This window comes from Prinia subflava, chromosome 4, assembly GCF_021018805.1.
Source record: "Prinia subflava isolate CZ2003 ecotype Zambia chromosome 4, Cam_Psub_1.2, whole genome shotgun sequence".
Classification (NCBI taxonomy): Eukaryota; Metazoa; Chordata; class Aves; order Passeriformes; family Cisticolidae; genus Prinia; species Prinia subflava.
The window spans coordinates 45,776,387-45,789,864 of NC_086250.1; the positions used below are offsets into that span (position 1 = coordinate 45,776,387).

Consider the following 13,478-nt stretch of genomic DNA (forward strand, 5'->3'; position numbering starts at 1 on the left):
TCTGAAGAGGAATAAAAATTGAGACCAATGTCTGCTAAACACACAGAAAAAGTGACTGGAGACTAGGAGAAAGGAGACTAGACTGGGCTGACATAGCAGATCAGGATGAGGAGGCTCCAAGAAATAAAGGCAAGTAATTGAAAAGAAAACTGATAGGAAAAAAGCAAGGAGACTGGACTGAGATATGAAAACTTTGGAATAGTCAAGACCAGGAATACGTGAAACACTGATACAGGCTAAAGGACGATAAAGGTGCTGTCATTAGGGTACATATAAAGGATGTAGTGCAAAGGACTGTGCTTGCAGAAGTCTACCAAAAGAGCCTTCATGCCTCCCAACACATTCTAAAGCCTACAGCACAAAGGACTTCAGTCTTCCACCATTTTTCCACTACTTGAGCAAATGCACTACAAGTTCTGCCATTCTGTTTTACCACTGCTGTACATAAAAAGGAGTGCACTCTTATAATATCACTCATGATGGTAAAAGTTCAGGAGCTTTTTGCAAAGGATTAAACTTTCCCGATTCTCTTTGCAACCACTGTAGGTCCAATACAGTAAAACGATAAGAAAATTACTTGGAAAACTGATTTTTTTCTGCATTTTCTGGTTTTGTTGGCATGCTTGTTTTTTATTTTTTGTTCCCTCAAATTTATTTTTCTAGGTTTCATGGACATTTGTGGGACATGTATGCACATTTTACTTCACAAACAGAACATTATTAGGGTTACTAAATCAAGCACTCAAAACATGTAAAATGACAAACTGTTGTCTGTGCAACCATAATCAACTTCCCTTGAGTGTGCTGGTTTTTTTAACAATACTTAAATAAACATGTGTTTCTTATTGAAAGTTACCATGCCACTAAAGATTATACAGAACTTAAGGCAGGTAGGACTCTTGTTTTATCTACTGAAGAACTGAACTTGGAGAAAGAAAAAGGGACAGGGGCTCTGCAATATGCCACAAAGGCTTGAATGGCTAACATTCTCTCTCTTGTAGTTTCCCTCATTCCCCTTACTGACTTGCAGCAAACCACATAGCCTAAAATTTCCGCAGTTTGTAATTAATTGTAAATTTTTCCCCACTCACTCTGCAGATACAATCACAGATGTGCAGCAGTCGGGACTGTTACAAAATGCAGTAGCACGTAGAACTTCAGCAAACATATTTACAAGAATTTCAGAAATTTCAAACTGGACACCAAAAATGAGAGAATATTTCCACCGAACCCTCTTTGTGCCTTTCTTCACCATGTGTGGAAGTGTTGTCTCACCTTAGGTAGTGTTTGATAAACTACTGATACTTGGTGGGGCAATCTGATCTCATAATGATAAGCAGTTTAGCAAAGCTCCTACAGATGTTATCAGCTCTGTCTTCAAAGCAGAGCTGAGTAACACGGAATAAATAAATCATGGGCTCACACAATGACCAATGAAAAATACTGAATTCTCTTAAGAGAGCTCAATCTATCCCATGTAGTGAAAGACAGGACTCCTGTGGGAGAAAAAATAGTATGTGATCACGTAATTAAGACTGTATCAGAAGCATATGCTCAAAAAGGCACTTAAAACCTCTCTTTTCCATAACCTTAATAATGTGGGATTTCTCTACAAAAGGTGTTTAAGGTACTCAATTTAAAATTCTATAAAATCAAGTATGTTCTTGCATTACCATGAATTTGTGTTGACCCTGCATTACTTTTTAGCACCTCTCAAAAGTGAAACTGGACATCTCTTGCTGGTTTAGAACAGCAGTGTGGATAATACAAATATGGACCAGGACAGAAGTGTTTTGCTTACGTTATTTTTACTTTTTGCAAAATTTAGAGATGGAAAAGATGTACTTTTTTAGGTCAACTATCACGAAAGACAAAAACTAAGCAAGTACTAACATACAAGAAATAACATGTCTGAATGTAAATGACCGAACAAAAGATTCATACTACCAACAGTTTTCAGAAACATTAAGGTGAGTTCTTACTAAAACTTTGGTGCATTGTCATTTATACAACATGGGCCAAAGACCATCCTTTCACACAGATCTGTACAGTATTTGCACTACAAGGACATTTCCAAATTACTAACTGTAGATAAAAAAACTGAGAATTTTTATGATTTGAAGTTATTTCAGAAAGCTTTCCCCTGTCTTATTTGATTTCAAGGCCTGTTAATGATTTTACTGGTTTACAAGCAAGTCTATACAAAAGAGTCCAAATAACATACTTGTTAATACCTTCTTTGATATAGCCACCTCTGCACAGGTGGATGCATTTTAAAGGCGTATTTTTCCCCTAAGTTGTACAGCCTAATAATTACATAATGGCTTATTTTTAAGACGTCAACAAACCCTTTTTTTAAGTGCTTTAATATAACTGTATTATAATATTGTTATATAACTATGACTATGCTAGAATATAACACTCGAAAACATTCGCAGCTCGAAGGTCACAGTTTACTTTCATTACTAAATGGAGCACAGTTGATTAACTGCATAGATAATCTCCCGTAGATTTCATAAGCAGAATTAAACAGCGCCTCATAGAGCAGCTGCAGCTCCTGAAGCGGCGCTGGCCGAGGCGCAGCTCAGGCGCGGCACCCTCGGGCAGGCTCAGCCCTTCCAGGTGCCTTTGGCGGAGCTCAGCGATGGCATTTCTGCCCTCACCAGGAGGTTACTACAGCCGCTCCGAATTACTGACAGCTGCGGAAACGCGGCACTGAAAACCGGCATTATTAGCATTTTACAAGGCGATAACAAAGTGAAACGCTATTATTTTTACTGCAAGAAGGTGCATTGAAGAAAACCCAACACCCTTTTCAGCCCGTCACCACTAAACACACCCAAAACGCAGATACATCAGCGCACGGCGCAAGGCTGCGGCTGCTCTGGCATACAGACCATGGTGCTGAAATGATGCGCTGGAAGACCACGGTACGGACGCGTTTTTACACACGCTGCCAAAATCCATACGTGCGCCGTAGGAAACGGAGAGGAGACCGCGCACGAGGCTTCTCCTGCGGCAGCATCCCGGTCCCTCGCCAGCCAGCATCCCCTGCCGAGCCTACGGTCGGCGGGGACAGCACTGGCCGGGGGATTACCCGGGGCAGGCGGCCCACTTTCGGCAGCCCGGGGTGCCGAGTAATCCCGTGCCCGGCGGGCAGGCGCCCTGGGAGGGGGCGGCTTCCCCCTGCCCGCCCCGCTTCCCGTGCCGGGTAAGGGCCGCCACCCCGGCCGCCGCAAAGGAACGGGTTCCACCCTGAGCCGCGGCGGGGCTCTGGGCTGCCCCGCCGCCCCGCACCTGCCCCAGCTTCCCGGGTTCCCCCGGCCGCAGCGGCGAAGTTGTGACCGCCGCCGCTGAGGGGTCCCACCCGGGGCGGTGCCCCCTCCCCAGGACCGAGCTGCCGGTGGCTGCGCGCCGCTGTCACTGCCGCTCTAGCGCGGGACCCCGCTGCGCTGCCGAGCGAGCCCTGCCCTACCTGGCGATGCCGCCGCACGGCCGGGCTGTCGCCCGCGCCGTCCCCACCTCCGCTGCGCACCGGGCACGTCTCGGACGGCCGTGCCCGGACGGCGCGGCTGGCTCGGCTCGGCGCGTCCTTGCCCGGCTCGGCTGGGCTGACAGCCGCCCGCGCGCCCCCGCCCCGGCCGCGCGCGGGGCCGCCGGGGCCGAGCGGGGCCGAGCGGGGCGCGGGGAGCGGCGGCGGCTGATTGGACGGGGGTGATGTCACTCGGGAGCGCGCGAGCGAGCGGGAGCGCGCGCGAGCGGGGCGGTGAGGCAGAGCGGGGGCGATGGAGGCAGAGCGGGGGAGCGGGCGGGAAGGGGTGCTGTGCTCCCTGTGCCCGAGCCGTGGTGGGAGCGGCGCGGTGAAAGCGGGGCGAGGAGTGCCGCGGGGCAGAGGCGCGCACCGGCCGGCAGCCCTGGCTGCGGTGGGCGGGATGAGGGGGGCCTCTGCAGAGCGGGAGGGGCGAAGGTGAGCGGGGCCGGGGCCGGAGGGGGCTCGGCGTGCCTCCGTCCGCGCCCGGCGGGCTGGCCGTGACACACGGCTGCGGGAGGAACGGCCGCCCGCGCTGTGCAGGGAGCTCGTGCGGCACCGGCTGCTGCTCCCTCAGACACTCACACACAGTCACAGCCACAGCCACAGGCACAGAGTGATACGGCACAGGCGTGCGCGCTGCAGATGCCCAGAGGGCGGGTGAAGCCCAAGTTAGGCTGATCTTCTACCCCGAGCGTGGCTCTCAACTGCTTTGGCATCCAAGGACCGCGTCAAAATAGAGGCGGGAGACGGGATAGACCTCAAGGCTGGGCGAGACTCGTGATGCTCGGGAACCCCGAGAGATTGCTCGGCAAGGCCAGGTTCAAAGTTTCAATCCGTATCCTCCTCACAAACTAGGTGAATGATTTTGAAATGACATTTGTCTTCAGCCTCAAATTATTTTTTGAACTTTGTGTCTTCTATATAGGACCATATCTATTAATTCTTTTTCATTACCACAAAGACTATTTATTTTTAAAGCATCTACTTGTCCCTTGAGCCCAAGTCTAATGGTATTTTCCACATTATAAATTGCAGAAATCAAAACTCCCAGAGGGGGAAAAAAAAGACAAATATGGGGCTTGCTGCATATCCCCTTGTAGAAGGGGGGTCCAGAGAAGTAGAGACATGATCCACTGAAAGTCATGAGCTGCCAAATTTGTGACATCTGCTGCAGGAGGAATTCATGGGGGATGGAACATGGAACCTGCAAAATTTTGAGACATGAGTTCACCCTGTATGTGAAATGCTATTTTTGATGGTAGCAGGGGCTGCAACCATGACACTTTATCTTTACAGAGAGTGACAGATAAGACACAGTTACTAGCATACACAGCAGAAATAACACTTGACTAGGTTGCACCACCTGCATGACAGTAACGACCAGAGAGTGAAAAACTTAAACTACTCCAAGACTCTCTGCCTGAGGCCCCTTGTTTCTTCATGATCAATCCTTATGGTGGAAGTAACACCAAAGCAACGTACATTTCCCCTTATGAAAAATGAGGTTTCTGCAGTTCCTTTTTTCCCAGCCACTTGAAGTAAGGAGAGGAGGACTACTTCACTTACAGCTGTCATCTTGGGTAGTTCTCACATGTCTGAAAGGGTTTGAAGTCTAAAACACAAGATAGCACTGACTTTATGGCTTTACTGTTTGCTGATTGCACTAAATACGGTTATGTCCATTTCAGTGAGTTCATACTCTCACAACCATAGGGATCAGAAACTTGTTCAAGAATAAAAAAGATAGTTCATAAAAAACCCCAACCCAGTACATTTTCATGTAATCGTTCCAGATTTAGACTTGGATCTTTTAATTCCAGTGTCTTAATCCAATACTGACCACTGTATGTGTACATAGTCATCATTGGTGTGCTCTCAAAGCAGCAGGCACAGAGATTACATGCCAGGGAAAAAATTGAGTGGTAGCAAAAGTGGTAGCAGAAAAAAATGGGAAATAAAGACCAAACAGCATATTAAGGTAAACAGGTCAGATTATGCATATTGACATAGTATATAGTCATGAAACAGAAGGCATTTGAAGTATTAGAGAGCTTTGAAGCTCTGGCACAGACCTCACATGAACATCAGTTTTTAGACACCTTAGCTGCTTTCTTATGGTGAGGACCATAATATGTTTCAGCCCTTACGAGGATTTAAAGCAGTCTTACAGCTGCCCTGAATGGTATTCAGTTGCCTCAGGCTGCATTTGCTGCTAGAAGCTCTAAAACACCAAGTCAGCTGTAGGATGAGTTGGTGAAGCAGTGCTGTGGCATGGCCCCTCTGATGTACAGCACGGGCTGCTATATACTGCCACTGTGCATTTAACACTTACAGTACTCTGAAGGATGTTCCTCCCTAATATTCAGTAATTTCAGTCTATGATTTCATTGCCAGAAGTTAAGATGGCTGTCTTACACATTCTGAAGCAGGGTAATTTTTTACTTAAATACACCAGTGGGTGTCTCTGCACTGCACAGAACGTCTGTCTCTCCCTTTGCTTGATTCAAACGTCCTTCACTAGAGTCTGTAAAGCAAAACGGGAAGAGAAGACATACAAAAAGCAGAAACAGAGTGCTTTCAGCACCCTGTGCATTTGTAATCATCAGCTGCTCATTATTCCATAACACTGTTCCTACAATCAATGTATATTTTAGTTCATACACATACCTACATCCCTGGATACTTGATCCTTGTGAAGGATTTGCTCCCTAGAAAGAGTCAAAAGTCATTTGGGATCCAAACAGAAGGATGAAACAGGCATAGCTTCTGCCTGCAGCACTTACAGAGGGACAGCAACCACTGACCTCACTTCATGTTTTTACAATACTCATAGCATCCACCATGGGAGGAAGGGGGGGGGGGAAGGGAATATGAAGCAGGAACAGCAGCTTTCTCTTATTGTAATAAAATGGAGACAGAGGCCAGCATGAGCTTTATATACCCTTACCCAGTCCCAGAAATCTTTTAGAGGATTAATGAGATTAGAAACCCCTATTGTTTTGCTAATGGCTGTTTATTTGAAAAATGGCTTTTCTTGTAAACATACGGAAATGACCATATGTTACTCCATACTCCAGTGCTGCCTTGGGATATTACTAAAAGCAAAGAATGAATGTCATGTTCCAATGGCAAATTTTACAAAAAAACAATCAATTTTCCCTTCAACTCTGTGTCTACGGAGTCTTACCTGGTTGAGGGTAATGCATTCAAATAGATTAAGGGTATTCCTTTGAAGAATCTTGCTGCAGCTTATGCTGCTGAAAGAAGGCTAGCAATGCTAACAATCCATTTTAAAATCCTTGGTTATTTGAATTCCACATGTATATTTGCAGAGATAATTTGAACTCTGGCTATACCCAAGCCTATCATCCATGAAATTGACACATGCAAGTTCCTTTTCATTGCTCCCAAATGTTGCAAAATATTTCCCATGATATTAAATATTTTCAGATGAAAGGAAGTTTTAGAGCCAGACTTAACTGAGCTGAACACTATTCTTGTTGAGTTCCAAGGTTTTCAGAGAGAATGAAACACATCAGAAAGGTAATTTTAATTACAGAGTTTAAAATAGAACATACGGCAAGATTTAAGGTTGAAATTAGATTCTGTATCATATGAGTCTATTCTCAATAGGTTGAAGCTTAATCACTGAGGCTGTTATTTTCTATGCTTGATCTCTTTCATGAATCAAATGTTTCTGGAAAATGATTCAGACATTTTATAGGATGCTAAAGGATAAAATTAGATACTTTTAATGAGAAACAACCTTTTCAACCATTCTTGTAATGGGAATACTGTCGCTATATCCCTCCTCAGAAGGGATTAAGAACTTGAGGTCTGGCAAAAAAAGTAGCTTAGAGCTCAGACAGGTTTTTTTGTACAAACAAAAATATTAATATCTGACAAAGAACTGGAGCAGGAGAGAAATTAAGAGGATGACATGATAATATGTTTACAGTCTGCTGATCACTGACTGGTACCATATGCTCTGGATACCAGTCCAACTTTGGTCATTAGGTTGCTGTAAGTTAAGTCTGTTTAAGGAGCAGTCACATCATGTCTTGGGTTGGGTGAATATAAAATTAGATTTTCCTCTCAGCAGGCAGATCTCAACTTTCCTGTGAATCTACTCACAAATGAAAATATTCAACTTTCACTTGAAATTCTTTTCTCTATGAGCTATTACCAGGATACTACAGCACAGGCAACTCAAGTTCAGCTTCAGAGAAGCAGAAATTGCCCAGATTCTCTCCAGAGTCAAAACTACAATCACTCACCTGTCCAGTCCATATTCCATGGATGCATATAGCCAGACGTGTAGACACAGCCTTCTCACAGCAAAACAAAGGAGGAAACAAAACCAAACATTTCTAGAAAGTGGACTGTGTATCAGCTATTTCTCACATGTGATGTTGATTCTATTGATTACTTTTGATTCCCACAGTTACTCATGTAGCCCAGGTGATAAACCATCATCTCATGAACACAAAATTCTGCAGTTTACTGACAGTTTCATATATAGGGAAAATATTTCGGTTTTCTTTAAGCATATGTGAAAATCTGCATAAACATAACGGAAAAAGAGTACTAGTACTTAGTGCAAGTCTTTAAGAGGTATTGTGTTACGTTAGTTTTCTCACCCTAATCTTACACAATAGAGTTTTGCAAGGGCTTATTGGGTTTTCTTCTACGAATTCCTGTCTCAGTCACTATAAAAAGTGAATATATGTAATACAGCATCTCTGCAATATTTCTTTATGTCCAAAACAATCAACTGATTTAGGCATAATTTGCAGTTAAGGGGTGCTAAGTAAAAATTTCTCTTCTTTTTTCATAGTGACCATGAGTGCATTTCCTGATGTTCTCCAGGGTTCCTGTCTTCAAAACTTTTCTTCCAAAGACACAGGTATGGCAAGATTTTAGTATCTTCGTTTCACTATATGCATCTAGGATACAAAATGACAGATGGAAATCACTAGATGAATTGCAAATGTCTCAGCAACTAGATCCCTGTTTTTTTTCAGAAATGCTAAACGTTTTCCATATTCTTTATAGGCAAGAGAGAAGTTAGATAAGATTACCTAAAATCAGAGCTGAGACTGGCACTTAAAGCCAGGTTGAATGGAGAATAAAGAGCACATCTACTGTCTTTGAAATTAAGACGACCTAAGTGGCTTGTGCAGTAACAGACTGTGAAAGATATGGAGCGTAGTTCTCCTGTCTTGATAACTTCTTTTAAGCACTTTCTACTATTGAAATCATGCTGCAGTGTAAGACGTTCACAAGAAAATACACAGATTTCAAAGAAAGTCACTTCATTCAAACCTCAGTAAAAATGCGAACATAATTACTTTGGACTCTGGATTACTATGTTCTTTCAGCATCATTTTGTGAGGGAAATACATAGTGCATACTTCTATGTAATTTTTTATTTGCTTTTTAAAATAAAAGATTCATCAGACATATGAAAAGAAAGAATTCATTTTCTTCAAAGAGGAATTTTTGTGCAGTAGGGTTCAGTGTATCTGTTGAGGCTACAGCATGCTCCAGTTTTCTGAATAGTATTAAACAATTCTTTGATGATATTTTAAGAAGCTCCTCTAGAAGGAGAATTTCTAATGGAAGACTCTCAGTCACAGAAGGTACCTGTGTATTATATACTTAGTATCACATGCTTTCCCTAAGGCGTGGCAGATGCCTTGGACTTCTAGTATATTTATATTTGCACTAGCCTGCTAATCATTGCTTATTAGCAATGTGAGATTTAACGTCCTTTTCCTAAATCTTATCTGAAATCTGCCTGACAGGAGAAGATACAGAAGCTGATACAGCCCTGTCTGATTTTGGGAGGAAATGGGAGAAAGATAAGTGCTAAAAATTGTATGTCTACTGTTATCTCTGCTGTTAGTTGCCACCAAGGTCAGAAGTGGGTGGCTTCTTTGTTACTGCCATTGTCTTCAGATGGGGAATATGGACATGTCTGTGTCGAGGCTGCAGTGCTTGCAAAGCTACTCTGAGAAGATCTTACCATTCCAATGTTTAAAACAAAACAACAACAATATCAGCTCAGTGGTAAAGACAGCCAAGTTTACTGCTTGCCAGCACACTTGCCTGAAGGTGTATCAAAATGAAGTAGTGGAGCAGCATCAAAATACATCACCGAAGACTACCATCACCTTCAGTTAGTTTAAATTCTTATTTCATTTGCAGAACAGCCCTGCTTAAATCTCACATTTTCTCTATGTCTTTGTTTTCTTAATATCCTGTCTTAGGCAGCCTAACCTCAGCTTTTTCAGGTTCAAAAGTTGTACAGCTTTTCTTTCTTTGTGTCCTGGTAAGATTGGGCATTGTGTGAATACCATGGCGAGCTTTTATTCGACAATGTGGATGCTGAAAAGCAGGCTGTAGCTCTACAGCTATAACATGAGGGACATAGAATTCTGTCACATACCTGCTACTGCTAATGAAAAGGCTACAACCCTGAAACCTCCATTCATATCTGAAATCTGTTTGTTCACTGTTTTTTGACTGGATGTGCATATAGGTAAAGATATAGATATATGATAGAGAGAGATGATATTGAGATAAATACAGGCATGTATGCCTGTTCCTGTGTACAAATTAATTTAGAACAATTTTCGTCTGGAAGAAAATAATGAAAAGGACTATGTCCTAATTTTCATCCAATAAAATATTTTTTTTTGAGCTCCAAAAGGTCTTTAATCTTCTCAACTAAAAATGACAAAACTTAATGTAAAGAATTCTCATAAGACTGATTAAAATTGGTTGCTCAGTAGTTGAGATCTTCTAATAAAATGCTAATCTTTAAACTCTACCAGAAACTTCTAATTCAAAAGATTATACTTTTTCACTCATGTTTTTTCAGGCAAGGTATTTTTCTTCTAAAAGGACACAAAAGTAAAGAAATAAAGGGAGAGGTAATAAAATGCTCCAGTGAAGTTAGGATTTGTTCCTTGGTGGTTTGGTGCAATTGTGCTTAGCAGATACAATACCTCAGGGGACAAAAAACCCCAACAATTACAGCTGACAATTAATGCCTCTCTAGTTCCTAACATTTTTGTGACTAATCACAGCAAACTGCATTGTTACACTGCAATGTACACAATTCCTCGGTTCAAAGGGTAGTGGGGAAAGAAAAATATAAATTCAGTCTATTATCCATCTGTTTTGGGATTTTTTCATCCAGTGACGTTCTAACAAAACATGTAGAAACTGTTCTGAACAGCAACCACAACTTGAAGGTCTCTATCCTGAATAAATTACATAATTTCTTCCTCACGTTTCTCCCATTAAATCTTCATTTATTTTCCTTGAAGCTTCAGTTGGAGACTCTTAATCCTGCTGGGATTTAGGAGCTAAGTGTTCCTGGGATGCAGACTATATTTGGGAAAATAAACACTTCCTACAAGAAACATAAAAGCCAGGGAATTTAAGTTATTAGAAGCTATGAGTTAGTATGATACAAGTCTTAGATATCTGAAATGACAGTTAGGTGGCACTTAGGTCCTTTTGTTAACCTGCCTGTCTGCTTCTCTTCAGATATGTCAAGACCAAATTGTAACAGACCAGTCTAACCTCTTCATACAGCAACCTAACATATACTGAGGAAAGGTAAAAGTTAAATACTAGGAGTTTTTTTAAGTTCCTCGTAATAGATACTGAGAAAATCAGGGAGGATGATTTAGATTAAAATGCTGTTGCCTGCCTACAAAAGCAGTCGGAAAAGAATACTCAGGGTAATTAGCAGTGACTCAGAGTCAAAATGGGAAGATGTGTGAGAGATGTGACAAGGGCCTGCCTTGGCGTGGTGTTAATACCTGCGTAGTTGAGAGGATCAGTAGAGACTATGTGGCTTAGAGTGGCAGAGTAGTGGAGAGAAGGCTCTCAGCCAGACACCAGAAGTAGGACACAGTGATTATGTGGATGATTGTGATTAGATTTATTGCTAATACAGTATCTAAATTTTGCAGCATGTAAACAACAACTCTATGATCTATTACATGGGTTATAGTGCACTCAGATTGTGGTCCCTCCTGTTGAGTCAAGAGCTTCAGTGAGACTCACTTGCTTTCTAAATATCCAGGTGTGAGTCAGTCCACTTAGTCAACAGTTTATTTCTAAAGAGTGATAATATAAGCTTGTTCAGCTAGAAACATACAAGTTCACAGTCTTTGACCTTTTAGAATTCACAATTAAAAGCAACAAAACATCTATGTTGCTACTTCTGGATTTTATCACCCTGTTCGACTGGATCTTGATGCTTTTCATTCATGCATACAACAGGGAGTGTTTCCTGTCTTTGGGCTGAACACATCCTGCGGGAGTCCCTGCTGGGGTGTGTGTGGAGGGAGCAGTCCACAGAGAAGCTGCCTGTAACCTTAGGATAGCAGTTTACCCAACTGGCCCAGTCTCCAGCAGCATTTTATACCCGTATGCAGGCTGATGAGCTCCAAAGTAAATGGCAAACTCTTCATCTCCCCCATCACTGGAGCACATTAGTTAAGTGAGCACCTAGATGGTTCCTCCTGCAATACCCACCTGGTGTTTGCATCTTGGGACAAACCACATTGGCCATCAGAGATGGAGAAGGGGACTGAGGGGCCAGGGGAACAATGCATGCAAAGACCCTTCACATTTACTAAATTCAAAGATGATCTAGATGGCAGTGAGTTAGCCTGACAGAGGACAGATTACTTCCAAGTAGAGTGGACAAGTGGAGAATCCATCTGAGTAAAACCGGTGTACTGTAGGAAAGGAAAGGATCTGTGGGTTATCTGAGATGATTCTCAAGTACAGGCAAACAGTGTCATAGTGCTGCAAGAAAAATCACACATTGTACTGGGACTTAGAAACTGCAATATACACAATGTGTAAGCCAGTCCTTCCACCCACCACAGGTCCAGCAAGGTTTTATTACAGTACCATGTTTATTTTTGGACATGACAGCAAATGGCGTGGAGCAGTTGGACAGAGCTGAGACATGCTGAGAAGAGTCACTGTGTTGTATGAAAAAATCAGACAAAATGGGGTTGTTTAGCTTAGAGAACAGGGAACTAGCTGGTGACATGACAGCAGTCTGTTACAGAAGAAATGGAAGAGAAGGAGATTCACCTGTTGTTCAAAACCATAGTAGAGAGGACAAGAAGTAGTGGCTATAAATTACAGCTAGGAAGCATCAGTTTAAATACTAGTGGTTTGCTGTCTCCAACCTGGGAGTTTTGTAAAGACAAAAATAATCTCAGATGACCTTTCCTAGGAAGGTCAATCTAAAGATGACCTTGCCTTAAGAGTTTGTCTGTAGCAGTCTTTAAAGCTCATTCGGCCTTGTGATTGATCGTCTTATTGATGTCTAAATCTCAACTAGACTGTTTCCTTGTCTCAAGAGCCACAGCCAATAGTAAAACAAATTCCTGGGTATCTTCAGTGCCAATTTTAGGTTATCCAGGCCATAGCAATATTGTATTCTGAAACTGTAAAACTTTATTTTGCCCGTATTACTTTGCATTAACTAAATGATGATGGAAACACCCACTACTTTCTATAAAAAGATAGTGCAACACAAACAGTGTCTACTTCATTTATTACCCTGCCTGGAACCTGCTCAGCCATTCCATAACCTGTTAATTTTGAAACAGAGAAAACAGCTGGAAATGCCAAGGCAGTGATTAATCTCACCTACTTTCCTGTGTCTACTATATAAATGCCTGCAACCACACAAGTCATGGTGATCTCCATTCATGGTAGACAGAGAAACTATGCAATTTTAGGATGTAATTCATTGAACTTATTGAAGATGTCCATATCAGGGTGAAATGAACAGAAATGCTTATTATTCTCCATTGACTAGAGGGAGACTTGATGAATACCTCAGATGGAGAATTCTCCGTGGTAAATATCCTCATTCTCTAAGAAAAAAAAATGTATC

At 42.4% G+C, this 13,478-nt stretch overlaps 1 protein-coding gene across 1 annotated transcript in view; it reads right to left on the reverse strand.

Moving 5' to 3' along the window:
• Positions 1-3,661, reverse strand: part of CNTN1 (contactin 1) — a 227,315-nt gene extending 223,654 nt beyond the window's left edge. Inside the window, exon 1 of the mRNA XM_063396635.1 lies at positions 3,476-3,661. The gene's annotated coding sequence lies outside the window, so the exon portion shown is untranslated. The remainder of the gene's footprint in view (positions 1-3,475) is intronic.
• Positions 3,662-13,478: the final 9,817 nt, after the last annotated feature.